The sequence below is a fragment of the Nicotiana sylvestris genome, chromosome 4, assembly GCF_000393655.2.
Source record: "Nicotiana sylvestris chromosome 4, ASM39365v2, whole genome shotgun sequence".
Classification (NCBI taxonomy): domain Eukaryota; kingdom Viridiplantae; phylum Streptophyta; class Magnoliopsida; order Solanales; family Solanaceae; genus Nicotiana; species Nicotiana sylvestris.
Genome location: NC_091060.1, coordinates 176,128,191 through 176,143,869, shown reverse-complemented (window position 1 = coordinate 176,143,869; position 15,679 = coordinate 176,128,191).

Sequence of the window (15,679 nt, the reverse complement as noted above, 5' to 3'; positions counted from 1 at the left end):
TAAATAACTTCAGCTCTAGGGCTGAAGTTCGACAGTTACAAAACAAAAACTTCAGCTCTAGAGTTGAAGTTCGCCAGTTACAAAAACAAAAACTTCAGCTCTAGAGTTGAAGTTCGCCAGTTACAAAACAAAAACTTCAGCTCTAGAGCTGAAGTTCGCCAGTTACAAAACAAAAACTTCAGCAATGCAAATAGAGAACAAAACTTCAGCTACTATGCTTAAGTTCAGCAATTACAAACAAAAACTTCAGCACACTTGCAACTTCAGGCCCGTCTACTAGAATGCTGAAATTTTGCGTGATTGCCTTTGCTACTTCAGCTCTGTATGCTGAAGTTATGCGAAAAAGTGGGTACGCTTGCAATTTTTTTTACAAAGCGGGCACAAGTTAAAACGTGACACAAAAAGCGGGTATAGATGCAAATCCCCCTCATATTTGATTTGGTTTGGTTTTAACTAAAAAAAGTCAAACCGAAACCAAACCAACCCGACATTATATGTATAGATGTTTTAAATATACTTAACACATAAAAATATTTACTATAGTGTAGTTTATAAATATTTCTTAAGCTTTTTCATAGTTTTATCTTTTCACGTATTATTTCAAGCTTGGACTTATAATTTTTGGATGATCCAATAAGTTTTATTGTTTATAAATGTTAGTAACTCAAATAAATCCTAAATCAATATCAAATTAATACTAATGCTAATAAAAGACATTCAATTTAATTGTATTATGAATGAAAATAGTGTTGGATATTTATTTTTTAATTTTTCCGTGGTTTAGATAAAATGCATAACTTATTTTTCTTTTAGTGTTTAGTCATGTAAACGATAGTACTTATTAGTCGTACTTATTTTATTAACTTATTAGTAATTTTAAATTATGTTTGTTTTCATTATGCTTATTAATAATACTAATTATTTTATGTGATATTATTGTCTTTATTGTTGAATACTTTTGTGCAATGCCATGAAGCATCTCATTTTTATGTTATTTTATTGAGAAATACCTTATATAGTTCTATCTTACTAGGATTAAAAAAATATTTGGAGCACAAATTCTATATTTTGTGCTATGAAGACTTTATGAAGAAAAAAATTTCGAAAAACCCGAAAAAACCGAGATTGAAAAACCCGACTTTTATTGGTTTGGTTTGGTATTTAGATTTAAACCCAATACAATTGGTTTGGTTTGGTAATTAGAAAATTCGAACCAACCCGACCTATGTACACCCCTACTTCGGTATATACTGTATAGAGAAAACCTCATCTTTTAAAAAGTAACCCTAGAATTGAAGGGACCAACTACTTATTTTTTAATTTCTTTTATTTACTTGATTTTCGATACCTACAATATCTTATTTCTTTCTTATTACCTAAAAGGAAAAAAAATCATAGTCGGGAAGGTTAGAGTGCCATTCCGAAATGATAAAGTCATTTTTGATTGGACAACAAAAAATTCATTTAAAAGATAGTTAAGAAAATCAAAGAGGAGAAATCACGTTTTCGATATAGGAATCGGTATCTTGTAATTTATAAAATTTTATCTAGAATTACTTAAAAAGTAATATGATAGTATAAATATTTTCTATATTAACGATGCGACATGACTTAAACCCTACATAAAATATAGTTACCTTTTTAGTGCATGAATCCCTAGTTATCTTGTCTCCTCATCCCATTGAACAGTAAAAGAGAATTATCCCATTTTGGGTATTAGCTTATTAGCTAAGTTTTCTTGTCCTCTAATTAAAAGAAGGCAATATTGATGATAACCTTTTGGTTAACTTTAAGCTAAAGAGTAATTAATTAGGGCCATATTCATGGCCTACTAAAAGTATACTTCAATTCCTCATCACAAGTAGAAATAGAATTAGAATTATCATCTTTAATTTATTTGTGAAGAGTCAACTTGTTCAACACTTCTCTACTGAACTAGAAATTAAAAAATCTCAAAATTTCTATGTGAAATAATTTTACAATATAAAGTTTTGCTAAAGATTGATCAATAAGTTATTGGTCTGAATCCATCTCTTTACATACTGTGTTTTCATCAACTGAATAAATATATCATATGTATATTTTTATAAAAAAATATTATCATTTAATTACAGTTAATTAATACAAACCACCACCTCAATTTTATCACTAATATCCCTAACTAAAATAATTTGGTGTAAACACCACAAGTGTGTAAGTTTTTTCCCAATAATTATATTTTACAAAAAAACTCTATTTGTGATTTGCTTAACATCATATATTGTCGTACGAGTGTCTATTTACTTATGATAAAGGCTACCTTTCACGTTGTGGAAAATTAATCAACTTTAATTTGTTTTGATCAGACATAATGATAGGGGAACAACACAATTTGATCACCCTAGAAAAACTGAGGTGACACATGAAAAGAAAATTGGTTCTCTGTTTGGTTAGTACGAAGAACCAAAAAACAAATCCGAATCAGATGGCATTACGCTGATTTTGTGCTTTGTTTAAGATAGTAATATTCAACAAACAAAATTAAGATTTGGCTGAAAGTGCTGTGAAATTTCTGTCCATAAAATGAAACTGATTATAGACCCCAACCAAAACCTCATCCTGTCCAAGAACCTCTATTTTGAATAGTATTTCAGATACGATTTTAGTTATATATACACTGATAGGGTAGAAAAGATTTACAATATTATTAATATAGTTAACCAATTATAACATGTTATCTGTTCGATATTTCAAATTGTAAAATTTGACGTTATAAGTTGTCTGTTGTTGTATGTCAACTTAACCTGATAGAATAAAAGTTGTACGAACTTGGTGTCAGAACCGACATGACGGTCATATCATCTTTCATATATGCATCGAATTCTAACAACATTGTATCATGTCAAAGGATGCTTTGCCCCAAATCATTTTTATGTGAAAGGAAAGAAAAAGGAGAAAGCAAACATTTCATACATCTGCTATTTCAAAGGTTAAGTGCTTAAATTTTCTATAAAGATAACTTCTTTTCAAACTAGCTAAAGAAAGCTGCAATAGTAACTAGTTTCATGTTACTGGGAATTTTGTCTCTTTGAGTTATTCTCTTATTTTGAACCATTAACAAAGTGATAATTTTTCAATAAATGAGAATTATACATACAATAACAACAACAACAACAAGAAAAAACCAGTGAAATCTCACAAGTGGGGTCTGGGGAGAGAAGTGAGTACACAAACCTTACCCTACCCCGAGAGAGTAGAGATGTTATTTTCGAAAGACCCTCGACTCAAAAAGATGAAAAGAAACAAATACATTAGTATTATCATCTGAAAACATAAAAATAATAACAAAGACACAAGAACAAAAAAATAGATGAAAAGTAATAACAAGAAAATTATATATACATATATTCATATTCCAAATCTATACTATATTAAAAGCACGAAGGCCCTTAGCGAAATGTCGATCGTCTTTTTTACCCTTTAAAATAAAGTTCACACTAGACAAAATAGTCATTTAATTATTCCCATAATATTTACCATTTTGAAGTCAATTAAAACTTTACTTATTAAAGTTTTCCTTACATAGAAAATCATAATATTTAGGACATCAAAATCAATTAAGTTTACCATATAAAATTCAAACAATTAGTTTATAATTTTCTTCTTCTTGTTCTACGTGCATAGAATATTTTAGGAACGTGCAGAGCTCCATTCAATGTAGTACACTTTTCTTCCAATAAAATATTTAAACTACTCTATATACATCAATTTATATTATTATTTACTTGAAAATATACTTATGTAATTAATTGTAGTTTTCTTTTCTATCTATAACTTTAGCCCGTTCTAACTATCTAAAAATCATGAGTACTATGAAAAACTTAAAATCGAAGTTTTGAAATAATACTCGACAACTATACAAAAAAATAATGAAAAATAAATAGTATACAATTCAGTGCAGTTGAAAAATAAAGTAAAATACTCTTAACTTAGCCACCGGATAAAGTTATAATTTAATATTTAAAACTTTTAAATCAACTAAAATTTTAGTTATTAAACAACTCTTTATTATAACTATATACAAAATTCTAATATTTTAAATATTAAATAAATTATTTACTTATTTGAAGTGTGTAACACATCTATAATATCTTTCATGTTAATTTTTTGATACCTATAATTTTGAAATCAACTAAATTTTATCTATTGAACTTTTGTATAATAGTTGAAACTACACTCAATAATTATTTCGACTTCCAAACATCATTTATTCTCAATGTGTAGAATCTATTCACTAATTATAAAACAACATACAATCAATTATTATTTTTTATTAATGTATGCAAACTTAAAACAATGATGATAAAATAATAGAAGAAAAATTGATTCTAAATGAGTTGTCGTCAATTTTTTTTCTTTTTGAAAATATTTTAATAAATGAAAGCTTCTTAATATATATATATATATAAATTATTTTTAACATTTTTATTTTCACATATCAATTTTTTTCAGGCCAACCTCGTCATGATAAAAATAATTAATTTTAATTATTTGATCATTACCAATGCATAAAATAACAATAATTATCGTAAGATATTCTTATAAAACTATAAGGACTTTCATTGCGTTGAATATAAGATCAATATATATAGAAAGTTATACATTTTATTTTATTTTTTATTTTAAATCAAAACATTGTTTAATATTATTTATGTAATTTGTAAAGAAGTTATTTACTTATTGACAAGAGGAACACATGCAAAGTGGGCACCCTACTTTTAGCGAAATATCATTCGTGTTTTTACTTTTTAAAAATAGAGTTCACACTAGATAAAATAGTCATTTGATTATTTCTTAATATTTAGGACTTTGAAAAAAACTAAAATCATTCTTATTAAATTATTCCTTTTTTGAAATAAGTATGAAGTTATAATATTTAGGACTTTAAAATTAAATAAACTTTTACCATATATATAATTATTAAAAAGAACCAAAAATCACCAATGACCCAAAATTAGCAACTAAATCACAAAATCTTTTCCACGTTTATTCTGCCACTCCCCAATCCTTCATTAATAAAGATGCCGCACCCTTCATATTTTCAATTCCAACAATAACAAGTAGAATATTATTAATGAGTTAATATTTACCTACAATTAATAAAAGACTAGAATTAAACCTTTGAAAATATTTAGTTAAAGTACAAATATACTGACGATGAAAAATGTAAACTGACATTGTGAATCCTAATATCTTACTCGCAAGACATATTTTTTAAATTATATTTATGTCCGTTTTAAGAAATGTTTATTCAACACATGAGTACACGTGCATCGCGCGTACTCTAAGACTAGTATGATGAAATATACCTATACAAAATTAGATGTATTTGATAAACGACTGATAGTTATATGGGTGAATGACAGAAATATGACACTTCAGTGCCATTATTGGTTTTTTGACCCAACTTGCCCCGTGGACTAAACTTCAAGTTTAACAAGTATTATTTCTCGCTTGCCTCATAGGCATTTCCTTTAATTTTTGACCTTAAAGGTTTGTCCATAGAGAAGCGCAAGTCAAAAAATCAAGAGTGACCATTTTCAAGGTCATTTGGCGTAATTTTCTATAATTATATAGACGATATCCAAGCTTTAAAGAAGCTTGAATAAACATTTCGCTCTTATACGTGGATCATAATAAGCCCAACCTTGTCCAAAACGTTTGAATTGGGCTAAATAAAGACAAATTGACACCAAGTGACAACACATAATAGGAATTGGCACAATTTTAGCCTTAGATTATAGATAAATTTTCATAAAGCACTATTTTTAATGGTAATTAGCTATCTATAGATACCATTTACTATATTACGGATTGTAGATACGTTTTCTGTTGTTATAAGATGTATTAGATGTATTTAAGCTACTGTATTCATGAATATAATAGCAAAAATAGGCGTGAATCAGGGAAGTCCAGCTAACCAATTATTGTATTCAAGTGTATTCGACTGTATTCATGGCGTGAAACATGGGATTACAGCTGGACAAATTATTGTATTCGACTGTATTCACGGCGTGAAACAGGGATTACACTATTTTTAAATGAAAAGTTAATCAATTAACATAAATAGACTCCTAATATAACTCAACAAACTCAATTATAACACACAAATTTTGTATTTCCAGTTATAAAAAATTTCTCAACCGAAAAATACCCCAAAAATGTAGCAATTTTCCGAGAAATTATATAATACATCGGAATACATAAATTATATTAATTAAAAAAATATACGAATACATTCATGGAATACAACGAGACAGTGAATATAATGAAATACATGAAATATAACGAGATACATTGAAATACAATAAAAAAAAAGATAATGAATATAATGAAATACATGGAAATACAGCGAGATACATTGAAATATATTAACAGAAAATTCAAGTTGCTCAGCCCCAATCTACGTCGTCTTTATTCAAGAACAAACCCTAATTTGGTGAATCTGTCGTCGAGCAATGGTGGTAGAATAAGGACCCTGATCTGTTAAAGAGATGTAAAAAGCCATTCGTTGAATTTTGCTATTCTTACTTACATCATATGTCATCTACTATCAAGCTTCATGATTTCCAAAGAATTATAACTTTCTAAATGACATGGCTAAGACCGACCCTTTCAACCGCTCAGACATCCATCCCCTTCGCGCTTCGCCCGCCCTATCCATCCGCGCAAAACTGTGGTTAGGATTTCCAGATTTGGGAGTGTTAACGCCGAGTGTCGCGCGAGCCTTCATTCTTGAAAGGGCTAAAAGTAGCGCCTTCGCTTTGTATAAGCTTCACTTCAGTTTATTATCAAGGCATTCGGCTGTCATTCCAATTCATTGATAATTGGGATTCACACTTGAAGCTGGGCCTTGATTGACAGCATAATCTAGACCAAGAGCAATCAAGCAAGAGGCAAGACTTATCCGATTGTAAACTTCAAATCGTTAAATGAGGAGGCATTATGGAAAGTGAATCAATTACAATGGCGAAGAAGAGCCAAAGCAACGTCCGATGGAATTGGAAAAATTGGGATCGGAGAGAACGTAGGTGATATGGGTGAGAGGAATTTTGAGCTTGAGCATCGTGTTTTCAGGGAATAGCGGAAGAGAATGGCATGTATCAAAGTTGAGAGAGAAAGAAAATAGTGTAACTGAATAGTGTATTTAGTGGCTTAGGGATAGGAGGTAACCAAAATTAGATATTTTGCTATAAACATTAAAAGGTATCTATAGAATATAATTTTTTTTAAATGGTAAAAATTGCTAGATTATATTTGGCAAAAGAACCCAAAAAAATTGGCATTCTATAGCCATCTCCCACAAAAATAGTAACTGTCTTCTAAATAGATCTCTTTTTCGTTGCTATATTCAGGAACTTTCTTTTTTCTTTTTCTTTTGAAAATATTTTATATGTTTCAATTTCTCCTTTGATTCATAATCACTCCCTGAAATTCTTGAGATTTTTGAGGATATATATGATACGAAGCTTTGATGAGGTCTTTTTTCTCACAAAACTATTGTAATTGTTATGAAACAATAAAAGAAGAAGAAGAGTATTGCAGAGAAAAGTAGGGAAAGAGAATTCTTATTGAATTTTGGGATAAATTAAAATGGAATAAAACCCTCTATTTATAGGGAGAGGGTGACTTAGCCACCAAGTAATGAACCCTAGAATCTCTCTAAATATAGACATTCACCATAAATATATTCTATTTATAACACTTCCCCCTGAATATTTATTCAACAGATAATGTGCCTCGTTAAAACCTTAACTAAAATAAAACCCAATGGGAAAAAAATTCTAGAAAAGGAAAAAGAATACACATGTTTAGAAATACGCCTTTTGGTTGCCTCGTTAAAAACCTTGCAAGGAAAAACCAATGGGACAAAACCTTGTAAAGAAAAAAGAGTGCAACGCGCATTAACTCCCCCTGATGAGAGCATCAATTTACATCCTTGAGCCTTCGCATCTCAATCTTGTACACCATCTTCAAGAGATCGTTGGTAGAGATTTGATAAATAAATCAGCCATATTAACTTGAATGAATATTTTGCACCCTGAAATCATCATTCGTAATAGATATATAATGTCTTCATAAATATCGTGGAATGGCTCTTCAATATCTTTACAGAGATATTCTTGCTATCACATTATCATCCTTATAGTTATAGTAAAATACATTGGTGCACAAATTACACTAAGGAAGTGGTACTTCAAGATTAAGAATTGTATATACTTCAAGCAACTTAAATCCTTCATGGATTGTCATATAAGTTAAGTCATATAAGCCATCTAAAGAGACTTTAGATGCATATCAAGTTTTCATGTCATGCTAGACATATAAGATATCGAAAACTGATTGCACATATCATTGACTTTATACTTTCAAGTGTTTGAACTACAGGTCCAAAACTATATGTCTTTCACGTGAAATCAATTCTACTTGAATTGTGTCTCTTCCATTTGGACAATACTTTTATGTCTATATTCGATAGACTTAAGATCCTCATCTATACTTAGCGCTATGATAGATGTCATCGACGAACATTTTATATCGGTTCCAATAATTTTTCATAAAGATATAACATAGAGATCTCTTCATTCATATATTCAGGTACCTAAATCTCTCATGAGATTTTATGAAGTGTTATGTCATGTGATCTTCTAGATCACTTGACTCCTTTATTATGATCATTTTGATCATTTTCTCATCTTCTTTATCAAGAAGTTTATTTGAAACCGATCTGTCTATACGCTTTAAGCGTACCATAGACTTTGTCCTTCTAGGACTTAATATGAGCATTTGCAATGAGAATATAGTCACTTTCTTTGGGTAAGCAAATGCGCATGGCATGTTTTGCAATATATTGCAAATGAATTATCTTTTTATGAACTTCAAGTTCATATTATTGTATTCGAGGATCTAGATATACAAATGATAATTCATTCCACGTAACTTTTTATCAATTGTTTATCATATCTCCCCTTCATGTTAGAAAAACTAACTTGTTTCCTCAACTTTGTGAACTCATCTTTGTGTGTTATGGTGTTAATCAAAATGTATACCTCACATCAATAATAATAAGATGAAATTATTTGGTTCCTGATCCTGAACCACTTGTGAGGGAAGAATGTACTATACTTTCGTATATAATCTATATCAAACTGATATAGATAACTTTGTTCTCATAAGCAATAGTTTAGCTATTAAGTGGAAGCACTTAATAAATTATTTTGCTAAATCAACTGTGATATAAACCAACTTATCAAGATGGACTTCTTGAATAGAAAATCTAGAAATTATGCTCGAAATTAAATTATTGAGCAAGTTACCTCGCAAACACCGGCCAGGTTGCGGGTTAATAATAATCGCACATGTAACCATCTCATACATGCATCTTATGTGGTATACATGGAAGGTGAATGAGCACATATTCACCTTTGATATTTCCAGCATTCATGGGATTCAATCCCAATTTTAGTTGGTCAATTAATTAATGAGAACAAGCAATATAAGAGATTTCGTAAAGAACTTTCTAGTTCTTTAATATTTACGCATGTGAATTCTCTATTATTTTTGCACATCATACTTAAATTGTTATGGCTAAACCAATTATGCCAACTGAATAAATTATCAATATTGATAAACTTCAGATTTACACCATGATGTGTGCAATTATCAATAAACTCCAAGTTTATTATGATATGGATTTTTATATCAATAAACTTCTACTTCATTGTGGCATTCTTTTATTTGTGTAGTACAAACTGGAGAATAAAGCGGGCAACTTTTAACATACATATTACCCCACTATAAGTTATAGTAATAGAAGATATTAAATCTTTCCTTTATTTATAGTCTCAATATAATCAACCGTTTTTGCGTATACTTTGGAAACTGAATAAGTTTCTTTAAGACTTACTACAACACAATACCTTATTGGTAATCAATTGTGTTTCTCCAAAATAGTATAATTGGCTCTTCTAAAGGTCTCAATTAATTTGGTACTACCACATATTCATCAACATCCATATGGTGAATATCTCTTTTAAAGAGAAAGTTATGTCATTATAGTTATGGTCAAAATTATATGCAAAATATGTTTCTTGCATTAATGCTATTCTTTAATAATCACATTACCAAAATATTTTGGCGTGCAATAGGTACATAACCAATGACCATGCATGCCATAATGATGATATTATTTTCTTATATCATCTCAAACCTCCTTCTAGAGGTTAGTGTGGTATATTCACTACCACTAGCACATTCATATTCTTTCAAAAAAGAATATGTATTCATAAATCAGATGTTGTCACATTCACATCATGAATGGACCATAATCATCTATATGTGTTTTATAAAATCTCATGTCAAATCGATGACAAATATTACTTTCACAAAGTGAAAGATTATTTTGAGAATCCTTATTATTCTCATTATCACAATGATGACGATTATAATTTCGTCTATTGCCACATCCACATCCATTGATACCTTCATGGTAATAATTTTGTCTTCTTTCAGACTTATCACATACTGCTATCACATTCTCTTAAGGGAATGAGAATGGAGCAAATTCAATTGGACGGGTTTTAATTCTTTGCCCACAATCATAGATGAATTTGATCATGACAAGGCATAGAAACTTTACCACTTTGGGTGGTTATAATTTCTTTCAAATTCCATTAGAGTTACAATCAAAATTTATCGTCTTCGTTTGTATTTAAAATCAATTTATAGAATAAAAGAGAAAAATACGGTAAAATACATACCTTAAATCCAGAATTTAATCACGAAGGAAATTCATGGAATAATTGACAATCATTATGCTCAATCCAAAAGCTTCTACTCAATTTTTTAGAGTTGTGAGCACGTGATTTTTGCCTCGTACGAATTACTCCAAAATAATTCCCAAAATTAGGTTTTGGCTTTGATTATGTGTTATTTTAGGAATTATTGTGTGATTTTCCTTATTGTTCGCATGTATTTGTGTGCATGTTTAATTTTATTAATGCGTCAAAAATACAAAAAATATAGCATTTGCATTTAAGATTTGATTTTTACATTTTTTAGAGTTAATTAATAATTGGTTGTTTTATAAAAATAAAAATTCACAAAAATAAACATATTTTTGTATTTTGGTCAAATTGTGTGATTTTCTTTTAATTATTTGTGATAGGTGTTATTTAAAGTTAATTAATATTTTTAAGCTAATTTAGGTCTTCTATAGTTTAATTTAGGATTTTTAAGTTTAATTTTTGAAACAAAAAGAAGAAAAGAAAAGAAAAAGAATTAATGAAAGAGAAGGAAGTCAAATTTGGGGCAAATTCAATTTAATTCAAGAGGCCCAAATAAAATGCACTGGAAACCCACCCCAGTCCAACCCAAAACCAGCCCCTACCCGGTCCGTCTCCAACATCGATTAAACGACGTCGTTTCATGTTTGTTGATCTGAACCATTCGTTTCATTCGATCGAACGGTCCAGTATTATCCTCGAAACCCGACCCGTCCACCCCACTAACCGACCCAATCCCCCAACCGGCCAAAACGACTCCGTTTTACATAAGTGGATTGATCCACGCCGTTGATCTCAATTGATCCAACGGTTTGGATTCAATTCCACAACTTGTATATATATGTGTAACATACCCGCCCCCCCTAAAGCCCCTACCCAGTCTCCTTCGTCTCTTCAGAGACGATCTAAATCCAAACCCTAGCAGCCGCCACCCCTCTCCACCGCCCTAAACCCGGCGGCGCCGGTTCCAATGACCTCCTTCTTCACACCACGGATCCCCCTCAACCTCCCCATTCCAAATATCCAAACACCTCTCTTCGAATCATAGCCAAACGCCTCGAATCTTCAATCGAAGTTCGGTCAAAAACTCTAGCTTATCCAATCAACCCCAAAAATCACACCCCTGAACCACCAGGCTTCCCTCATCCCAAATCCCATGATAGTTTTCCTCGAATCACCGTAGAGCCTTTCGAATTTCAGATCGAAAAGTTGAACCTTGAGTCCCCAAAAACACTGCTTATTAAAGATTTCAAGATTTTTAGGTTGAAATAGGCTGTAATCATGCGTTTTCAATCGAACAAAAACATACGATTAGAGCCCGTCTCAACCAAAAGAGTAGGAAGATCTTTGGAGCGGAATAAAGGGTTCGATTCTGGCAAGTGTTTCTTTGTTTTTCAATGTTTTTCTTTTATGTATCTTCCTCCTCATCCCTTTCCCATAGGCTAAAATTTAAGGTTTTATCATGTTCTTGTCCTTTTATTATATGAAGTTTCAATCTGTTTGTGTCTTAATTTGCTGAGTACAACAAATATGAACATTGCATGTCAAGTTACTGCTTAGTTAAATACGATAATTTGTTTGCAATTTCTGTTTGAATTTTGGTTTACATGATTCTATAAATGTTTGTATGTTTGACTCAGGTTCAGTTCATTTTCAAAATCTCTACATCTCTTTTGGATTTATTTTGAAACCTTAACATGTAAATAGTCCTCATAAGGGTAATGTGGTTAGTTGGAGTTAATTAAGAAACAAAGGGATTGGCAATGGACATGACATTTTGTCCACATCTTTAGAGGTTTAATTAAAAATTGAAAAGAAAGATCAGTAGTGGGAAGTAACAACCCTTAAGTACCTTTAGAGGTGGGAATTCAGAGAAGAACAGAGGGTAGGTTAAAAAATTGAAGATGACAGTAAAGCTGACACCCTTTTAAAAAACTTTTAGAGGTGGGGGAAATTAGAGAGAACATGGGCTAACGATAAAAGTTTGAAAGGGTGCACATGAGAGGGAATACACAAGCTGGAAAGAGAAAAGATTTGAATAAAAGGGAGTTGATCCTAGTCTTTAAAAAAACATACGGATAGAGAAGAGAGGGGGAGAGCTTAGAAAATTGAAAGGAGAACATTCTGAGAGGATAGAGAGAACACAGATAGATACAGACCTTAAGGGAAAAAGAGGGAACAGGAGGGGAGAAATAAAAAAAGAAATATATACAGAAAAATACTAACAGCTGAAGGGGACTGTTTCATTGAACTCTTTCTGGATTTCTTCAGTTTTCTAATTCTGGAAATAGTTTCCTGATCTATTTGGGTTGAAAGGATTGGAGTTTGGTGTTTTAAAAATCCTAGTTTGAAGTTTAGTCGAGCTTGGTTGATTGTTGCACCTCATTGCTTGGTTTAAAGCTAGTTTTCTTGGTTGTCTCTGTTGCTGATTACTGCGCTTGCTACTGTCTTGCTGCTGCTGTTTTCTTCTTAAATTGCAAGCTCATTTGTCCTTGTTTCGATTGCTGTAATCAGGTATATATCCTTGGACTATACTAGATGTGAAGTAAAAATTTTAAGCATGAAATGAAAAATGGAGTTCAAAGTACATATCTTTGACTCTATGCATGTAAAGGTGGTTGATGTGATCTTGAAATGAAGGCCTCCCTTCTTATTAGCTGTTTGTTTCTTCATTTGCTTTATTCCACTTGATCTGTTGGCCTAATATTCCTGTTATAACATGTTTAAAACAAGGCCATGCTGTGAACTTTGAGGCTTGCCTTGAAAATTTATAATTGGACCCTTATTTGGTATTTGCTGATTCTGTTTTGTCTTTCTGTACTCACTTACTAAAGAACAAGTCTACGTGGTTGAGAATCTGAGTGTGATCTTGAAGTCCAAGTACTTTATATGTTGATTTTGTTTTGGGTTCTGATGGCATTGAGGAGAGTTTAATCGAAGTTCAGGTTTTTCTTAAGTAGTAGTTAGTATAAAACGCATGTGAGAAGAAAGGAAAAATGGTTGAGATGATTTTTTTAATAGCCTGCAGTGATTTACTTTGATTGGCATATGAGCATGTTTTTTTAGTTAAAACTGATATCCGGATTTCAGAATGCTCAGATAGTTTATTTAGGATTCAATTTGTAGAAAAATGCAGAAGTATCATGTTAGCTCAATGGCATGTTTCATTAGTTTTGATTGAATTTGCATTTTTGAATGAGCTTGTACCAACGATTGGGCTCTGAAGTCTGGGCTTAAAATTGGCCCAGCAAAGGAATATCCTTCCTCGAATCCATGGTACGTTCTGAGTCCAGAATGGGGCTCATCTTGGACCCCGGATGGAAGGCGTTAGGCAAATGGGGTTGATGACTGTGAGCACGTGATTTTTGCCTCCCGAAAACAACTCCAAAATAAATCAAAAATAAATAAAATAAATCTCTTTTAGAGGGCAATTTTTAGAATTTGTGTGGTGTTTGTTAATTATTTGTGTTGTCCGTAAATGTTTGCTTTGTTATAATTAAACAAAATAAAAATAAAAATATATGTTTCATGCATATCTAGGATTTAATTATGCATTTAATAATTGATTTAAATAAAATCACAAAAAAGATGCATTTGTTCTATTTTAAATGTTCCACTGTGTGATTAATGTTTTGTCTATGTGTTAAATAGTTATTAAAAGGTAATTAATATCTTTGTAAGGGTAATTTTTGTTTTTATAATTTTAATTAAGATTTTAATAATTAAGAATAAAATTAGAAAACAAAAAATAAGTTGTAAAAAAGAAAAATCGGACCTGGACCTAAACCCAGGCCCAAACAAAGTAAGCCCCATAGCCCAGTCCAAACAAACCTGTCCGGTCCAATTTAAACGAGCAAAAATGACAACGTTTGGTCGTATTTCATCAATGGCCGTTGTATCAAATCCATCCAACGGCTGAGATCTCATCACCCTAACCCGTGATCCTTACCCGACCCACTGCCCCGACTTAGTCTGACCCTGGCATTAAACCAAACGACATCGTTTGGTTTAATGAACGGATCCTAGCCATTCATTCTGCCTGATCTAACGGTCAGCATCAATCCACCCTTCCCCTATATAAGGCCCAAACCCCTACCCCGGCCCCCTAACTAAACACCCCCTCTTCACTATTCATCATCTTCTCCAAAAACCACCCCTAACCCTAGCCGCCCTAGCATCCCATCGCCTGAAACCCGGCGGCAACAACGTCGCCGGTCACCACCTTAACACCCCAGACTCCTCACAACCCCCTTTTCACGGATCTGACTTTAGTTTCTTTCGAATCAGACCCCAACTCTTCGAATATTAAATCGAAGGTTGGTCTGAAAACTCAACCCTTTCCAATGGCTTCCAAAATAACACCACAGCTTCCCCTAGATACTCTAGCTATGGATCTAGTGTTGGTTTGGTTCGAATCCCCTCAGAACTCTTCGAATCTTCTTTTGAAGGTTCGAATCAAAAATGAACTCACTCAGATTCCTTCCAAATTAACACCAAATGACCCCTAGGCTTCCCTCACCCTTGTGTCATCTGTGGTTCCCTTCGAATCTGCCCAGAAGTGTTCGGATTTAAGATCCGAAATCTGAAACCCTAAAAATTTTCCAATCTTGGAATTTTTTTTTCAACTCAAACAAGGGATTGAGGTTTAATCGACCTTAGTCGAAGTATTTTCAGTTGAAAATACTTCGACTAAGGTCTGTTTGATTTCAAAAGTCCGAATCCAAGTTGAGTTTGAGTCCGGTTGAATTTGAAGGTTCAGAGGTATTTTTTCTATTTCTTATGTGTATTCTACGTGTATTTTATGTTTGTTTCATTAGTCTGTTTAATTTTTCATAATTTTCTAGTCAATTCTGTGA